General features: G+C 36.4%; 1 pseudogene; it reads right to left on the minus strand.

Annotated features, from left to right (window-relative positions):
* The window catches only part of LOC133553444 (mitogen-activated protein kinase kinase kinase kinase 4-like), a 96,066-nt pseudogene that overhangs the window by 30,427 nt on the left and 46,685 nt on the right, over positions 1-18,954 (minus strand).

An 18,954-nucleotide genomic window follows, 5' to 3' on the forward strand; every position in this document is an offset into this window, starting at 1 on the left:
ATTTTTTTTTTTGTGAAGAAATGTTTAGAATTAAGTTCATGAATCCAGATGGATCTCTATTGCAATCCCCAAAGAGGGCAGTTTAAGTTGATGATTACTTCTATGTATAGAAATCTTTATTTGTAATTGAATCACTTGTTTACTTTTCAACAAGTTTTTAGTTATTTTTATATATTTAATTCCAAATAGTTCAAGAAAAACCACGACAAATGAGCAATATTTTGCACTGTTATACAATTTAATAAATCAGAAACTGATGACATAGTACTGTATTTTACTTCTTTATCTTTTTTTTTTCAACCAAATATGCTTGGCTCTGATTATGGGGTACTTGAATTAAAAAAATGTTCACAGGGGTATATCACTGAAAAAAGGTTGAGAACCACTGTATTAAGGAATGCTTACATCATAGGCATATTAAATGGCCGACAACCTTCTTAACATACATGTTTCAATTCCACAAATTACAATTACCAGTATACTAATAGCAGGTTTGTTCTACTTTTCACGATGACATGAGAACACAAAAACAACAGCAACACACTAAGGGAAACCAGGTGACGAAAATCTGAAATATATAATTAAAGAAGTCTTTTGTTTGTTTCATTTTTGTCATCGCTAAGTTGGAAGTCTAAAAACATCTTTCTACCTAGATGCAGCCCTCTTGTGTCCTTTCACCAGCTCTCTGCAGTAGAACTTAGAGGAAGTCCGTTCCGGGACCTGTGAAATGTTTAAAATGTAAAGTCCCAAGACAAACACAACCCTTTTAACACTTTTGTCTTTCAGCCACGACTTGTGGATCTGTTACACTTGCTGCAACAAGGAAAACAACATATTTTACAAGCAATATAAATAGCTGATGTGGTTAATATTTCTTCTTATCTTTGTTAGATCAAGTTTGTTAAAAAATGCTACTTGTATTATTTTTTTATAATTACAAATTACAAATGTGAATTGCACACAAAAACACATGCATGTTTAGTTTCATGCATTTTATTTACAGTATAAGAGCAGGGGTCTCATGAACAGCAAAAGCTGTGAACTATGAAAATAAAGATAACATGAATGAGATCATCTACAAGTTGACATTGGTACATACAACAAACACTAACATGAGAAACATATTCTTCACACAGGCACTGTGGTAGATAAATGGAAGCCTGATTAGCTTAATTTTCAATTGCTTTTGTATTCCCAAAATCTGAACCAAAAGTAAACAAGTGCTGTTAACGAGCGCTATCTAGTTCATGGAATGTTTCAACAGTAAAAGATTTGAGTGAAGCCATAGTTCAACTTAAAGTTACCACTGCTATGTCAACATCTCGTACCACCCTGAGCAATTCCCGATTTAGGAACTGATAAGCAGGCCCATTTATGTGGATTGACAGTCATGGGCTGCTTTGCATTTACGAGTCATGATAGGGTGGTGTGGAAAGCGTATCAACGTGTCTCCATTTCCAGGTGGACTAGGATTTTAAAAAGTGGAAACAGACTTTAAGAGTGTGTACAAGGGGTTTAAATAATACGTACTGTAAAATTGGATTATTTTGAGTGCAAATTTACCTCTTCAGAAGTTTTGCTACGGGTACAAATTCAACAAATAATCGTAGGTTTTTACAAAATTTAAACCATGTTAGATTCATTTCAAACCATCTGGTGACCTTTTGGTCTCTTACATCTCCACGATACCCCTGCCTAAACACCAAAAGGAAAACACACCCGGCAGAACAGGAAGTGAGCTGAACGCATATCATCAATTTGACAACTTTTTCACATCCTGTACTACACACACACAGACAGTGGTGTCTGATTATGTGCCTTTTTAAAGCCATTACAGGGTTTTTTTTGTAAAGTAGCCCTCGCAGGATAAATTGAGTTATTAACTGCTCTATTGACTCCATATGGCCTCCTGTTAGTTCAACAAAATAACATAGCAAACAGAAGGTTTTATTGCCTCTCCTGTCATTGATGTAATTATTAGTTGTTCTATTAACTCTGTATGCTGTGTAAATACACCTAATGGCGTATTGTGTTCAGACATAGCAGGAGAGCAGGTAATAATGTTCATTAAACACAAAGCAGTGGAGAGAGAAAGTGAGTGTGGCGTGTGCATCACAGAGATGTTTACTTTAGAGCCATTATCGAACAAAAGATGAAAAATACAAACACACAGAGTTTGCACAGGATGCCAGGGACACACAAAACATAATATCATGTGAGGGAGTCTACATCCTTTGTATAGTTTAAAAGAAACAACAACTTCCTCCTTGGATGGCAGCATGCCACAAGGTCAAATTCAGGAGAAAATACAAACTTTGCCCTATTAAGGGTATTTAATATGGGTTTATCAACTATACGTGTGTGCTTTTTACCCAGAGTGCAAAAAAGACAAATTGTACCTTTGGTGGAGTTTCAGAGTCCCAGAATACATCATCAGTGGTTGAGGTCGGTGAGAAGGGCAACAAAGGCGAGATATCCATATTTGACATGGAGCTGCTGTGGGTGACACCTCGACTAGAACACAGATTGGCATTCTGGGGAAACAAATTTAGTCATTGTTGAAAATATATGTATTGTAAGTACTGCACGCTGGACCCCCTAACTGTACAGTCTGTATGACTTTACTTTAGACTAAGAATATAAAAATCAAAATGTTAAAACAGAATAAGCGATAGAAAATGGATGGGTGGATGGATGGATGTTAAAATAAAATTTTGACAAGACTTTAGCTTATTTCATGATACCTGTAAGACCTTATTTCTGTGGACATTAAATATTCAAAAGCCATTTAAATGATTTTTTTGTAACATGACGTTATGTCATCTGATATTTAAGCATTTGTAATCGAGAACTCAGATCAGGGAGAATTGAAGGATTAACTTGCGTATGTATTTTTTTGTTTCTCCCTTTTTGTGACACTTACTCCAAATGAAGAACAATATTACACCATCCATCCATTTTCTACCGCTTATTGCCTTTGGGGTCAAAGGGGGAGCTGGTGCCTATCTCAGCTACAATCGGGCGGAAGGCAGGGTACACCCTGGACCAAAAGCTAGTTAAGTATGCTAACTCACATTCAAAGCTGCAGTAAAGTGTTGTGACTTATGCTACATTAAGGAACATTTAGTACACTTTGTGTCTTACAGTGGTTACCTTTCTTTTACAAGGGCTACATGAATCTGGAAAATATCTGACTCTCAATTTTCTTGCTTAGTATTTAGATTGAGATTTTCTGGGATGACTTTTTCACATACAGTCATGAACACAACCACCGTGTTCAGAGCCATGTGCTTACGTTTTTAAAAAATCAAGCCATTCTTTTAATGATTGAAAGGATTATGATATTAGACATCTTATCCTGCTTTATAGAAATGTCCAATAGTCTTTCTGATGTTATTCATGGAAAGACAGATTCAGTTCCAGACTCATAGTAAATTCAAGAAAATGGCATACTTGCTCACTCGACAGACCATTTACAGTATGCACCTAATAGAGACAAGTCAAACACGGGAAGCAATGTGTGAGATGTATCTGTGACGCAAATCACCTTCATAAAAAGCCTTCTGTTATAAAAGTTAAAATGCAACTAAGATAAATGTATAAGATAAATTGTTAAAATGTTGGATACTCGTGTTTGACAATTTAAAAGCATCAAATTATAAGATTCATGAATTGTGGTGTGAGCTTGTAAGAGTTTTGAATGCCTCCGTTTGCGGGGTTTTGCAGTCTGGCTATGTTGTGACGTCAGAGTGAGGTGGACATACTTATTTGGACATTAAGTAAAGCTCTCAGCAGCTTTAGGCTAACACAAAAAAAGGAAGATAAAGTATAATTAGCATCTAATTTTGGTATGCACATAATAATACCGACAAGCAACATACAGTGACATAAATCCTGCAAAAGCAGCTTATTTATGCATAGTCTGAATTGATCAGTGAGTGTGCAGGCGTACTTAATATTCTGATAGGGTGAGTCTTAAAAATGTTTATGAGGTTTATTTTAACTTTGTCTCAAAAAAAATAGTGGTGACAACTAAAACAGGGTACATTTTCAAAGGATAAAAGATGATACTTTTGGAGAAGGTGAGCGTGGTTTCATTTGTAATCTGGGAACGCCTCTAGGTTGGTGGGCGTGGTATCTTTTGTAATCTGGAAACACCTCAAAAATCGACCATCTTGCAGACTCAAAAAAAAAAGGGTTGTAATAGGGACTGTGGAGCAACATTTACAGCAAAGCATATCCAATACTTATTATCTCGACCACAAGATCAACTTTTTATAGATTAAAATCATCATAGGTCCGCTTTAAATGTTACTGTCCAGTTCATACAGTCTTCATGATGTTCAGTTAGACTTTGTAAATGTTTCCAGATTGGAACAAATCTGAGGTTGATATACTGATAGTTTGCCCTTAACGGTTTTATTCTAGTTTGTTTATGTGATGGAGTTGTGTAATACCTGGTTTAGGTGAGCTCTCTGCGTGGCAGGGGTACAAGGACTAGAGTTGCTCCCAGAGCCTAGTCTTGAGTGCATCTGACTGGGAAGGCCAGCATCAATAAGCATCCTGGCTATATTTGAGTCCCCGTAATCCATCTACAAAATCAAAGACATTTTCTCTGTGGGGGAGGTAAGACTAGAATGTCTCAAAAATGTTCACAGTATACAGAGAACTGTTAAGCGTAAAACTAAATTATAGACTGTATGAATATGAACTTCTCTTAGCTTAGACTGGCTGTGTAGCAAGTGATAAATACAAACAACAGTGGCATTGATTCATGATACCATGAATGGTTTTGTGCCATGCCTAGTCCAGTTTACTTCAAAGCAAAAGCCAAATTGTTTTTTTATGCTTTAGAATTTGTATTACAGCTGCAGAAAAGTAATACTGAACAAGGTGTTGAATCATGGCTCCAATACTCCAAATCTTGATGGTTTTTATCACAATTTTACCGAAACATTATTTTTTTTCAAGTAAAGTTTGTCAACATGACATACATTGAAATACTAAGACGAACAGGGCAATTAGCCAGGGAAAAAGAAGTAGGTGGCAAAAGCAGAAGCTCAATGGCTGGTGGACATACAAGGACATTGACAAGGGCATACAGACTATAACATATGAGGAATGGCTGTGATAAAAATGTGTTTGTAAGCTGAGGAAGTCAATGCTTTACCGCTGAGCGCTTGCAGTTTGCACGGTGGCAGGGCGAGGAAGCAGCGGCAGAAGCGGCAGTTGTGTTCCCACTGTTAGCCATTATGTTTAGGATAGGCATATCTGGCTTTTCTCTATGCCTCTCCCTCTCTCGCTCCCTGTGTCTGTGGTCATGCTGCAGGGACAGGAGCTGCGTTTGGTCTTTAGGCAGGGTGCGGTGGGATCTCCTGACGGCTGGGGGCTGCTGTTGCTGGCTCAGAGGCTGGGACTTGGCTTGTGACGGACGTGGCTGTTTGGCCTTAAGCTGAAGCAGCGAGTTTGGAGCCACAGCTCTCTATGCAGCAAACAGGGAAAGCACACACAGAAACATACAGTGCCAGGTAGTGACTAATTAAAGCAGAATTTGTGTCTATGATAATGGTTTGGAGGTGTTTTTACTAATAAGCTGGTGATCATGAACAAGGGATAGATTTAATCAAAAACTAAAAAAACTAAACCGTTGCTGCCCTTTGCTCCCAAGGGCATGGTTGAATGCAATACAATGTTTATATTTCTGTTCATAGTATAGTTTAAAACATTTTACCAACATTGAATCGGTGGTTTTATATTACATTGAATCTATGTGTACTTTAAATATACACCTCTCCGAATTCCCATCACATGTGTTCCTAGCATTAATGAGTGGAAATCAGCCTTTATCCCTACACTACCAGTGAGCTAGTGTAATAAATAGGAAATTGTCAATTATTGTACAGGTCTACAGTGCACAGGACTACTGGATACATAGAAAATTTGAGCACTGTACATATTAGGAATGGGCATCTCTGGTCTTGACCCTACTATGGTCTCTACATCAATTAACAAGCAATGATCCAATAAATTCAAAGCGGACCGATTATGCAATCCTAAATTTTCTTACCTAAGTGGTACCGGTTTTTGTGTATTGGGTGTCTGCATAAGTCCTTAAAATTCAAAATCAAACCATGGAGGAATGGAGGAGCTATTTATAACAATCTTGTATTCCTGAATTTATACTTCCTCCAAATGGGCCGTTTTGAATTTAACCCATTTGTGACGTTTTTCCAATTGAGGACTACAGCGGCTATCTCCATATATGGTAGAAATTCACCGAAATAGATTTTGCGTGAGTTTGCCATTGTAGTCCGACGCTTTAATCAATAAGTTCCTTCTTTTTCTCTCTCATTTTGTTGTGGGGCGGACTGGCTCGTACATGCACATGCATCCTCCGCTGTTGCCATTTCTAATACTAAGTAGCGTATAGTTCAAACTTATATAAGTCAGTAGACTCCATATGGAAGTGCTAAAAACTACAACATGGCTAATGGGGTAAAGATGCAGTCGAAGTTAAGGCACGTAAATAAGACCATCTACAAAATGGTGTAACCTAAAGTGACGGTAAAACATAATTCCTACCAAATTTTGACCGAAGAACCTCCATGACATATTATGTAGACCACAAAAAAGTGTTTTAAATAGAGATATCCGTTAATATCGGACTGCCAATATAATCGGCCGATGAATGCTCTAAAATGTAATATCGGAATTTATCGGCATCGGTTTTTAAAAAGTAAAATGTATGACTTTTTAAAACGCTGCTGTATGGAGTGGTACACAAACGTAGGGAGAAGTACAGAGCGCCAATAAACCTTAAAGGCACTGCCTTTGCGTGCCGGCTTAATCAAATGATATCTATGGCTTTTCACACACACAAGTGAATGCAATGCATACTTGATCAACAGCCATACAGGTTACACTGAGGGTGGCCGTATAAACATTTTTAACACTGTTACAAATATGCGCCACACTGTGAACCCACAACAAACAAACTTGACAAACACATTTCGGGAGGACATCCGCACCGTAACACAACATAAACACAACAGAAAAAATACCCAGTACCTCTTGCAGCTCTAATTCTTCCGGGACGCTACAATATATACCCCCTGCTATCCCACCACCACTTCAAACCTGCCCCCCCACCCAACCCCGCCCACCTCAACCTCCTCATGCTCTCTCAGGGAAAGCATGTCCCAAATTCCAAGCTGCTGTTTTGAGGCATGTTAAAAAAAATAAGCACTTTGTGACTTCAATAATAAATATGGCAGTGCCATGTTGGCATTTTTTTCCATAACTTGAGTTGATTTATTTTGGAAAACCTTGTTACATTGTTCAATGCATCCAGCGGGGCATCACAACAAAATTAGGCACAATAATTTGTTAATTCCACGACTGTATATATCGTTATTGGTTAATATCGGAATCGGTAATTAAGAGTTGGAAAATATCGGAATATCTGCAAAAAAGCCATTATCGAACATCTGTAGTTTTAAATGTAGAAAAACAAATAATAATATGACCTTTTTATGATACTTCTACATCCATCAACGAATGATTAGATAATTCTTGCATTCTGATGATGATGCATCCTAATTCAAATATGCTTAGATGGCCGCTAATTTGAAATTGTCATTTCAGATTACAATAATTTTAAGGTTAATTGTGCTTTCGGTGTATTCAACAGCAGTGTGGCATGGTATATATTAAAATGGACATTTCTCTTGTAAAACCTATAGTGTTGCCAAAACCTTGGGCCACAGAAGAGTCCTGTCAAGATAATTAAACTTAAAGGCTCAAGATCATTTAAAACATAATTACTGGATAGAAAATGTACCTTTATAAAGATAAAAAGGTACTTTTTGACTTACGCTGTCGGAAAGGTATTTATTTAAAAAAGTAGTACCTCAATTCTCATTTGTATTTCATTCCAAAAGGACAGACAAAGACAGAATTCTACAAACATCTAATCAAAGAAAGAATGTTAATTCAATTAAACTGTTCCAGACAATGAAATATGAAAAACAAAACAAAATAACACATTTATAGATAATATTTAAAGTTTTACTTGAAAAAATGTAGCAAAATACATATAAATGACGAATCAAATGCACAACTACACATCTAACACAGGGTCCCCAAACTTTTTGACTTGTGGGCCACATTAGGGTTAAAACATTTATATGTGTATATATACATATATATATATATATATATATATATATATATATATATATATATATATATATATATATACACATACATACATATATATATATATACACATACATAAATATATATATACACATACATACATATATATATATATATATATATATATGTATATATATATATATATAAATATATATATACAAACCCCGTTTCCATATGAGTTGGGAAATTGTGTTGGATGTAAATATAAATGAAATACAATGATTTGCAAATCCTTTTCAACCCATATTCAATTAAATGCACTACAAAGACAAGATATTTGATGTTCAAACTCATAAACTTTATTCTTTTTTTGCAAATAATAATTAACTTAGAATTTCATGGCTGCAACATGTACCAAAGTAGTTAGGAGAAGGCATGTTTACCACTGTGTTACATCACCTTTTCTTTTAACAACACTCAATAAATGTTTAGGAACTGAGGAAACTAATTGTTGAAGCTTTGAAAGTGGAATTCTTTCCTATTCTTGTTTTATGTAGAGCTTCAGTCGTTCAACAGTCCGGGGTCTCCTATTTCTTACATTATGCTTCATAATGCGCCACACATTTTCGATGGGAGAAAGGTCTGGACTGCAGGCAGGCTAGGAAAGTACCCGCACTCTTGTTTTACGAAGCCACGCTGTTGTAACACAGGCTGAATGTGGCTTGGCATTGTCTTGCTGAAATAAGCAAGGGCGCCCATGAAAAGGACAGCGCTTAAATGGCAGCATATGTTGTTCCAAAAACTGTATGTACCTTTCAGCATTAATGGTGCCTTCACAGATGTGTAAGTTACCCATGCCTTGGGCACTAATGCACCCCCTTACCATCACAGATGCTGGCTTTTGAACTTTGCGTCAATAACAGTCTGGATGGTTCGCTTCCCCTTTGGTCCGGATGACACAATGTCAAATATTTCCCCCAAAAATTTGAAATGTGGACTCTTCAGACAACAGAAGACTTTTCCACTTTGCATCAGTCCATCTTAGATGATCTCGGGCCCAGAGAAGCCGGCGGCGTTTCTGGATGTTGTTGATAAATGGCTTTCGCTTTGCATAGTAGAGCTTTAACTTGCACTTACAGATGTAGCGACAAACTGTATTTAGTGACAGTGGTTTTCTGAAGTGTTCCTGAGCCCATGTCGTGATATCCTTTAGAGATTTATGTTGGTTTTTGATACAGTAAGGAATCAAAAGTCACAGTCATTCAATGTTGGTTTCCGGCCATGCTGCTTACGTGGAGTGATTTTTCCAGATTCTCTGAAGCTTTTGATGATATTAAGGACCGTAGATGTTGAAATCCCTAAATTTCATGCAATTGCACTTTGAGAAACATTGTTCTTATACTGTTTGACTATTTGCTCACGCAGTTGTGGACGGAGGGGTGTACCTCGCCCATCCTTTTTTGTGAAAGACTGAGCATTTTCTGGGAAGCTGCTTTTATACCCAATCATGGCCCCCACCTGTTCCCAATTAGCCTGCACACCTGTGGGATGTTCCAAATAAGTGTATGATGAGCATTCCTCAACTTTATCAGTGTTTATTGCCACTTTTCCCAACTTCTTTGTAAAGTGATGCTGGCATCAAATTCAAAAGTTAATGATTATTTGCAAAAAAAAAATGTTTATCAGTTTGAACATCAAATATGTTGTCTTTGTAGCATATTCAACTGAATATGGGTTGAAAAGGATTTGCAAATCATTGTATTCCGCTTATATTTACATCCAACACAATTTCCCAACTCATATAGAAACAGGGTTTGTATATATATGTGTGTGTGTATATATATATATATATATATATATATATGTATATACAAACATATATATATATATATAATATAAAAACATAAATATATACAAATATATATATATATATAAATTGGCCTGTAGCCAATTTTTTTCTAACCCAACGCGACCCACAAGTCAGAAAGTTTCTATATATATATATATATATATATATATATATATATATATATATATATATATATATATATATATATATATAAATATATATATATATTATATATATATATATATATATATATATATATATATATATATATATATATATACTTAGACACTGCTGATGATGTCACAATTTGCCTGAGAGGCTCGGAGACCCGGAGAGTAACAAGCTGTAAAAAATGGATTAGAAAGGACAGATTTTAAAAATAATATTTTTAGATAAAAAAGAAATGTTGTTTTTTTTTTTACACGGGCAATAGATTGGGGACCCCTGATCTAACATCACTTTTATCTTTATTTACGACGCTTGTTGACGACAACGACGATAGGCGAAGAGGCAGCGAAGAGCCACATGGATACCACCTTGTACATTGCTTATTTCTTGAATTCAATAATATTTCTCACTCTCTTTATGAAAGTGCAACTTTCTTTGGCCCCATGGTGGGTTATTTGTTTTTGATTGAATAAGCAAAGAGAATTGTGGTGTAACTAAGGATGCGTCCCTAATTTGGTACTTTTATAGGTACTGACCGAATTTTATCGGTACTACTGAGTACCGATTAATGTAAAAGGTACCAGATTTTCATAATTATGTTGTACCCAACATCATGGCCAGTTGCATACTGCATGGCTCAAACACTTGGCAAGCAAAAAAGCACTCATAGCGTACTCAGCCGGACTGCCTTTTGGGAATTATACAATTTCCCATGCCAACAAATAAAACAAGGATGCCTAGCAGAAAGCATTCAAAAATAAAGCTCCAATTTTCAAAATGGGCTAGCTCAATGCTAGTTTATATTATATATGATATATACATGCTACCAATTAGCATTAGCGATTTTACAATTTCAACACCACCAAATTTTATAATCAAAACTACAACTAAAATGCACGCTTAAATAATACAGTTGGTGTGTGATAAGTACACTATTTGTTTACAGTATAAACACATTGATCAAGAAAAAACTAGACTGGCACATTCAACTTAATGACAAAGACTGAGGATATGAATAATTGCAATTACGGCTGGGCGATATTGGCTTTTATTAATATTGCGATATTTTTATGCCATATTGCGATATACGATATATATTACGATATTTTGCCTTGATGATTCTATGTGTCTACATTAAAACATTCTTCTTCATCCTGCATTTATATATGCTCATTTTAAACTGTCATGCAGAGAGGGAAATCACAACTAAGTCAATTGACCAAAACTGTATTTATTATATACTCTTCATTCTCTCACGGGTGACTTTTTAAATGAAAGAAGAGATTAATAGTGTTGCTACCTTTTTATAGTTACACTTCTGCTGCATACTTTGCATATTGCTGTTGTCTGCTGAATATCTTCCCACTTGAAGCCAAATAACCGCCAGATGATGGACCCCCTGCTCTTTATTTTGGACATTTATTATTCTTCTTCCATTTGTGATCAGTTTCGCACCATCTCTCTTTTGTATTGTCACAAGCTTTGTTCCACTCGACCTGCCTCAGCTAACGTTAGCCATGCTGCTACCTATCTGGTCGGCAAGAGCGTATGACGCCAGACGCGGGACAGTATGTGACGTATGTAACACGGCGGGCTTGTTTTATGTCTCTGTGAGAAGGAGACGAGAAGGAGTGAGAAACGCCAGTAATGTAATGCACGCAGCTAAAAGCAACTGTGTGAGAACATATAATCGAATATTACGATATAGTCATTTTCTATATCGCGATATATTGTTTATATCGATAAATCGCCCAGCCCAATGATATCTTAGTATATCCACCAAAAAAGAGAAACTTATTTTCTGTTTTTGTTGGATGTATTTACAATCCTGACAGTTTCAATGCACTGCATAACTGTTTTCTCTGTACTGTATAGTGCTCAAGCTTCTGAAAATGCAACTGCATGCAAAGTCTACTTTATTACCACTTGCAAATTAGACTCAAAAATGTAAGAAAATAAGATATAACTGGACAGCACAGTTATTATTAACACAGCAATGTTCAATAAAACTAAATTAGATTTTATTTTTCAAACAATTAACATAAATTATTACCACATGCACGCACAGAAAAGTACCTACAATCTGTACAGCTGAGTAAAACCAGTGACTCCTCTGTACCGGAAATTGGTACCATTTTGGTTTTAACGTGAAGGTTTCTCATCTCTGGGCGTAATTGTGTTAGTTAGCAAAGAACTACAGTCAGCCAGTCATGATGTAGTAGTTGAGTGACAAAGCTAGAAGAGAATGACTTCTGGGTGGAGCGTTGAGAGCAGGCTAACACAGAAACGTTTTGTAATAAAGACACATTGCAAACACAATTAAACTCATGCAGTGTATCAATAACTCAACAAGACCTAAGTCACATGTGGAATGTTTTGTGCGTGCAAAAGGACTTGTTAAGCTGTCAGAAAACCAGACAAACATTTGCCAAAAAAATTCTTCGAAAACTGAGCCCTATGGAAATTGAGGAATAGAAAAACTGAGGTAACACTGTACAACCATTATACTGTTTATTAGTGTGGCTGTAGTTTGCAAAGATGTGAAACTACTGATGTGCCTAAATCTGGTAAACACATTTTTCTGAACAGCTCTTGCGTTTGATGGGTGTAAAACCAAATCACTGAGTCAAACAAATGCTGCAGTGATTGCACAGGGAAACATGCTGGTGAAATGATGAGTCAAACTACCTATTGGGAATGGATAGCAACATTTTAGACGGAATAGTGAACAACAGGACAAGAGGAAGGGTAGAGAAAAAGATGAGTGCATGCTGTGAATGCGGGAATGAGCACGACAGTGGGAAAACAAGGAGGGAAAGAAAAGGCATGCAGTGAACAACTCAGACAGAAAGAGAAGGCTTTAGAACAAAAGTGAAGGGCCTGCTGTGATAAACGTTGGCTTAAAAGCTTGTCAGGCTCTAACACCCCAGCTACAGCACTGTGTATGCCATAGCTGTCTCTCTCATTCCTAACAGGAGTCCCTGACAAACACAGAATTAAAAACTAATCCTATTCACTTCACTTCATGTCAAAATGATAAACTCAGTCTATACTACCAGGGGTCGAGAAAATCAATTGCATGGCTGAACTACATTGTTTTTCTTGATACATTTTCTATTACTAACCATCTGCAGCTTCCGTGCGCTTTAGCTATCCTTTCCTTTTCCCTCTGTATATCTCACTGACTTGTTCCCTTTCTCCACCCTTGCTCCAATTCTTTAAATTTTCCCATTTTATTTTAGGGCTGTCTTGCATGCATACAACAATTGGCTTTTTTGCTGGGTCCATCTCTCTCTTACACACACAATTTAGAACATATTTTTGTAAAACAATTGTCACATTGTTTCTAAATAACATAGCTAGAAATTGTCTTTAATGTTGCATTCAGGTCAAAACGTTGCACTCTTTTGAGCATTGTTTAGCCGTATTGGTTTCCTCATTTGGGATACCAAAACTATTATACACATACAAAATGAAGAAACAACTGCAAAAAATCCCAGTGACCAAATAGTTGTTGTTTTAATTACCTGCTCTGAATTGAGAGGCCGTATGGACACATCAGCATTCCATTGTCTTTTTCCATGGTCCTGACACACAAGTAAAAACACACATTTAATCAAAATAAATGTTATAGAATTATTATTGACATGTAATTTAAATTCAAAACAATTACCCACACTGCAAATACATACAGAATGTCCAATTACCAAAGCAATAACAAAAATATGAAAACAATTACAATGTATTGAAGCCATACGATAAATTCAGAGAGGTGGTAACTGAAAAATTCAGAGATTGCAAGATGGTGAGGAGTTCTTCACTAAATGTGTAACAAATATGCTCAATTAATGACCCATACACATTCACACTTGGAACCTTAAGCAATCGGGTACAAGAAATAATAGCTGGTAGTACAGTACCAATACGGAGTAGAACAAGGCGAGAACGTAACATGCAGAAGAAAATGTCACCTAATCATCTGTAAAATTAGGATAATCCTTACAGATGTAGGGATTAAGGGAAGTAGGGAGGAAATAGCTCACACTTTACCTTAACCTTACACTCACCACAACTCAAGAGGGTACACAAGTGAGGAGGCTAGAACTCGGAAAGAAGAATCAATTCCGTGCATGCATTTTACATACAATTACTGCTCGACATTATTTGGGTTTCGGGGGAGATGCAACCTATCCTAGCTGACATTGGGCCGGATAACCCCTCAAACACAGGACACATATATTCACACATTCAAGCCTTAGGATAATTTTGACTGAACAACTTGCCAAACTTGTACGTTTTTTGGGATGTAGTAAGAAGCCAGAGTTCCAGCACAAAACTCACCGGTAGATAAGAAAACTTCACGCATAGATGTTCCAATGACACAAAGTAACTTGTACAACTAATTAAAGACTCAGAAGGGCTCAGAAATTCATCACTACCTTTATTATACTGCTAATCTCAGATATGAGCGGGGAGAGCCTCTCCCAGCTGACTGCGTTTGTTGATAGTTGAGGTATGTCATGGACCGATCATTAGTCTATTCCCACTGACATGCAGGTCAATTCAAATGATAAATGCCAAGTACAAATGTGAACACTTTGCAACTGCTGAATTAAGAGTTTAGCATGTTAGCTGACAAATTGTAAGAAATGTAATTATAGATTCACTGAACCTGCCATATAGTCAAATGAAAAAGGTAACTAATGCAGCAAAAGCTCTATTGTGCGTTGATGTTAACCACTAAGGTATTTCCATACTATTGCAACACACATATACACTCTCACAGATATTAATTGCAACGAAAATGGAGTGCCTCTAATATGAAGTATTACAATACCTCCCTTGTGCTGTGATAACAAACCAATTGAAATTTGCTGGTATGTGTGGAAGGCTTTCATTAGGCTTCAAGTCAATGTCTAAAAATAAATCTTAAGCACGCAATATGTTTTTTTACCAATGGACATACACCACAACTGTGGGCAAGTGACGGTTGCGCTATACTTCATTTTTATGGGTCTATTTCCTAAGAGTTGATATGATGTGCATATGTAGAGCAAAAAAAAATAATAATAAGTCAATCTGCCAAAAAAGAACCTAGCTAAATAATATTTGAGTTATTCGACAAAAAAAAAAACCGAAGAAAAAAAAAACATTTTTTAAAGATTTTTACGAAGCTCAAATTTTCAGTTGTAGCCAGCTAAAGTTGTTTTGCAACCTGTCATTGAGACGCATCTCTTGGCCACGGATAACATGACCTTGTTTGTTACATGAAGAGGAGATGATTAAATGGAATGAACAATGCCACATGAAAGTCAGTGGCAGTCTCACCAAGCAAACATTTGTTTACCTTTTTCGTGTCATTCTTCTGATATCTGTCATCTTTTAGGATTCTGTTGTCTTTGAGATCAGATTCCTCGCCAAGAATAATTTCCTGAAGCTCCGCCCACTGAAAGGCAGCATCTGACAGTTGGCGTCTCTGTTGCTAGACAAATTTAATCAAAAGCAATTTAATGTTACATTTTTTTTTGGTTACATCACACAAATAAAATAATAAAAATACAATTAATAGCACTTACATCTTCTAACATTTGCCGTTGTTCATGTTGTTGTTGGATTCTCTTCTGTCTATCAGCTAGTAACTGCTGCTTGTATCGTTCCTGCTCTGCTGATTGCTGCACAGCCTAAGTAGTCAATACAAATCAAGATTAAGGCAGACAGCCTTTCTTTTACCCGTTATTGTAGCTCTCAAGAGTAATACTGTGGCCGACACTTGTTAATACTGTGGACAACACTGGTGTACAAATGGATTTAGTTTTCCTCAAAGTCTTATGATTATCAACAACATCATATATAAACAATTCAAAACACTTTTAAAATCACTGGTAATGTGTGGACCCTGAAAAACAGTAACAATCTCCGTTGGGAAACATCAGTAGAAAATAACGGTTTATAAGAGTTAATATTCGGGGGTTGGAGTAACTCCTTATTGACTTTGCATGGGCTCTTTGGGGGATATAACTAAAATTAATCATAAAATTATACAATAATTTGTCAGGTGTAAATCCTACTTACCTGTTGTCTTTGCTGAGCCGCACCAACTTTGTTACCCCTCTGCCGACCCTCCTCTCGATCCTCTGTCTGTAAACGCAGGAACTCTCGTCTTAATGTCCATTCACCAGGAACATTTACTATAGAGCTAAGTGAGGAAACATTGGAGGGAGAAAGAAAAATATAACATGTCATTCATGTTGAGGACACCTAATCTTGACAAAGGACGACCAACATGATGGTCATCAACATGCATGCAGTGTAGATACTATGCTGATAGAATCATCATGGGTTTTACCTGGGTTCTCCTTCCTCCTCTGTGACATCGTCTTCTTCCTCTTCACTACCACTGTACTCATACTCTGGGCCCTCTGAGAATCACAGCAGGAAGAACAAGAATATGATTAATCAATCCATCCATTTTCATTATCAGTTATCTTAGTCAGGGTCACAAATGGAGGGTGGGAATTTATCCCAAGCCAGTCATTTAGCTATGTGATTCACTACACCAACAATGTTTAAGACAATAGACTATACGTACGTCTCTTCATGAATTTAGGTAAATAGTTAAGTGAATGGCAATACATTGTATTCTTTTATATTGTAGAATACCAAAATATCAGCAATGTCAACAGCAGCAGACAACCCATACCAAATGTCGACTCATCGTTACGTGTCCCACAAGGGTTTCTGTCTGAAAACAGCAGTTTGTCTAAAAAAAGTAGGCTCGTGGTGTTGGACAGATTATGTTTGATCACAGTGGGTGCCTTGGAGGGAAAGGTTTAGCAGTACATACAGTGTGATTGTGTGGATTCTTCAAGAGTGTGGCTTTTTGTCTTGATTAACAATTCCGCCATGACTACTATTTGCAACAGCAGTGACTCCTGCCATTTTGTAGGGAAAGTGTTGTAATACATTGAAAGTCTTGTTTAGTGGAGAACATACATGACAATTCCCAAGACATCATCTAACAAATTACTTAGTATTATAGGCTTAACTAGTTGTCGGACAAATTTTAACATATTTCTCTGTATTAGTAAACTAACAAAATAGTGGTGTAAAAAAATGATTACAACCATTTTTAAATCATCAGAAGCTACAAGCCTTCATTTGAGTGGTAAATAGCGTGTTAGAGGCTCAGTATACATGTGCATGCAACACTTCCACTGCTGCTTCAGTAAGCTTATTGTCTATTGGGCAGGAAGATGGTCCAAGGAAGCGTACAACAAAAACATTTGGTCAACATATGGTCTGGAAGTATCTTGGGAAAACTTGCACATTTAACTGACAGGCCATATGTTGCAATCAACATGTGGAGCTGTTACAGAATGCAGGTTTTTGCTCCAACCAAAGGGAATCGGCAGATCAATTCTACATGTGTAGTGGACAGATTATATTTCTCTGCTGTGCTCTCGGTTGGTGATGTTATTTGGGTTCATGCCATTGCTAACTGAGACAGAAAGTGTTTTGCTGAGACAAAAATCATTGTATGCCAGCTTTTGGTGACACAAAATACACAGTTCTGGGGGAATGATTTATCCTCTAAAATTTAGGCACCCTTTGTCCTAACATCACTATTGGACGTGCATGCAATCACATTACCCTTTTTGCATCATTTCTAATTTGTAAATTTTTTTTTCTCAAATACAGTTGTGTAGTTTCCCCACACATTAACATGACTAGTATTTCATTGGTACACACATATTTTGTCAGTCATTAGTGTGTTTTTATAAGCTAACAGAAAATTAGAAACAGATGTTTTTTTTTTTCTGTTCCCTAACTTCCTTCCCCGCCTTAGCTTCTCCAACTCATAGTCTGCTCTTTCCCTCTCCTTTCCTTCTCCTCTCTCTATTGATTATTCTGATGGGTGAGACTAGAGCTTTATCTTGGCTCTTTTTGAGTCCATCTAGCATTTTTCCAAACATTTGAAAAAACAAGAGTATGTATTTAAAACAGTGGAATCCTTCATTGCATTCAAAGTAAGAAAATAAACTAATACATATTAGCAAACCAAACATATAATCCATGCAATCCCAATGATCTTTTGGAATGAGCCATGAAAAAAATAATGATTTCAAAAACAATAAGGACAAAACTGATATTTAAACATATTAACAAAATAAACAGGTCTAAAGCACTTACATTGTCCAAACTACAGTAGTTATTTAAGATGCAGTGATTTACTTGTAATGAGTTCATCAGTTTATCAGTTAATTAACTTTTTTTGCAGTGTACACTTTAGTCAACTCAGTGACAACAAACACAATATATGTATTTTCAGTTTGCTAAAAAATCCGCAACAATGAAGCAATGGAGTCTTCTTGACAACCTTAACAGAACAGCTGTTGAAACCTTAATTGCAGCTGTTGCAATGTGAGCGTTTTGGTAGGTGTACAGTTTAAAATAAAAATGGATAATGCTGTGAACAGCACACATGTAAACACTGTTGAAATATTTTTTTTTTGCATGCTCATTCATTTAGTACTGAGTAGGTAAGTGGTGATTGAGTCTTGAACATGGTATTAACAAAATATGAAAATGATCTACAATCAAGTGATAAATTTCTTCAATATGAACTGACATGAATATTTCCTAATCCACTTGGGAGATTATACCATTCAGAACTGTGCTGTTTCCTCAGAAGAGGACCTCGTAGATTATTATTAATATACTGTATATTACTGTATACTGTACTGTATATTATTAATAATATACTTTATTTCAGAACAACA

This window comes from Nerophis ophidion, linkage group LG05 (assembly GCF_033978795.1).
Source record: "Nerophis ophidion isolate RoL-2023_Sa linkage group LG05, RoL_Noph_v1.0, whole genome shotgun sequence".
Lineage (NCBI taxonomy): Eukaryota > Metazoa > Chordata > Actinopteri > Syngnathiformes > Syngnathidae > Nerophis > Nerophis ophidion.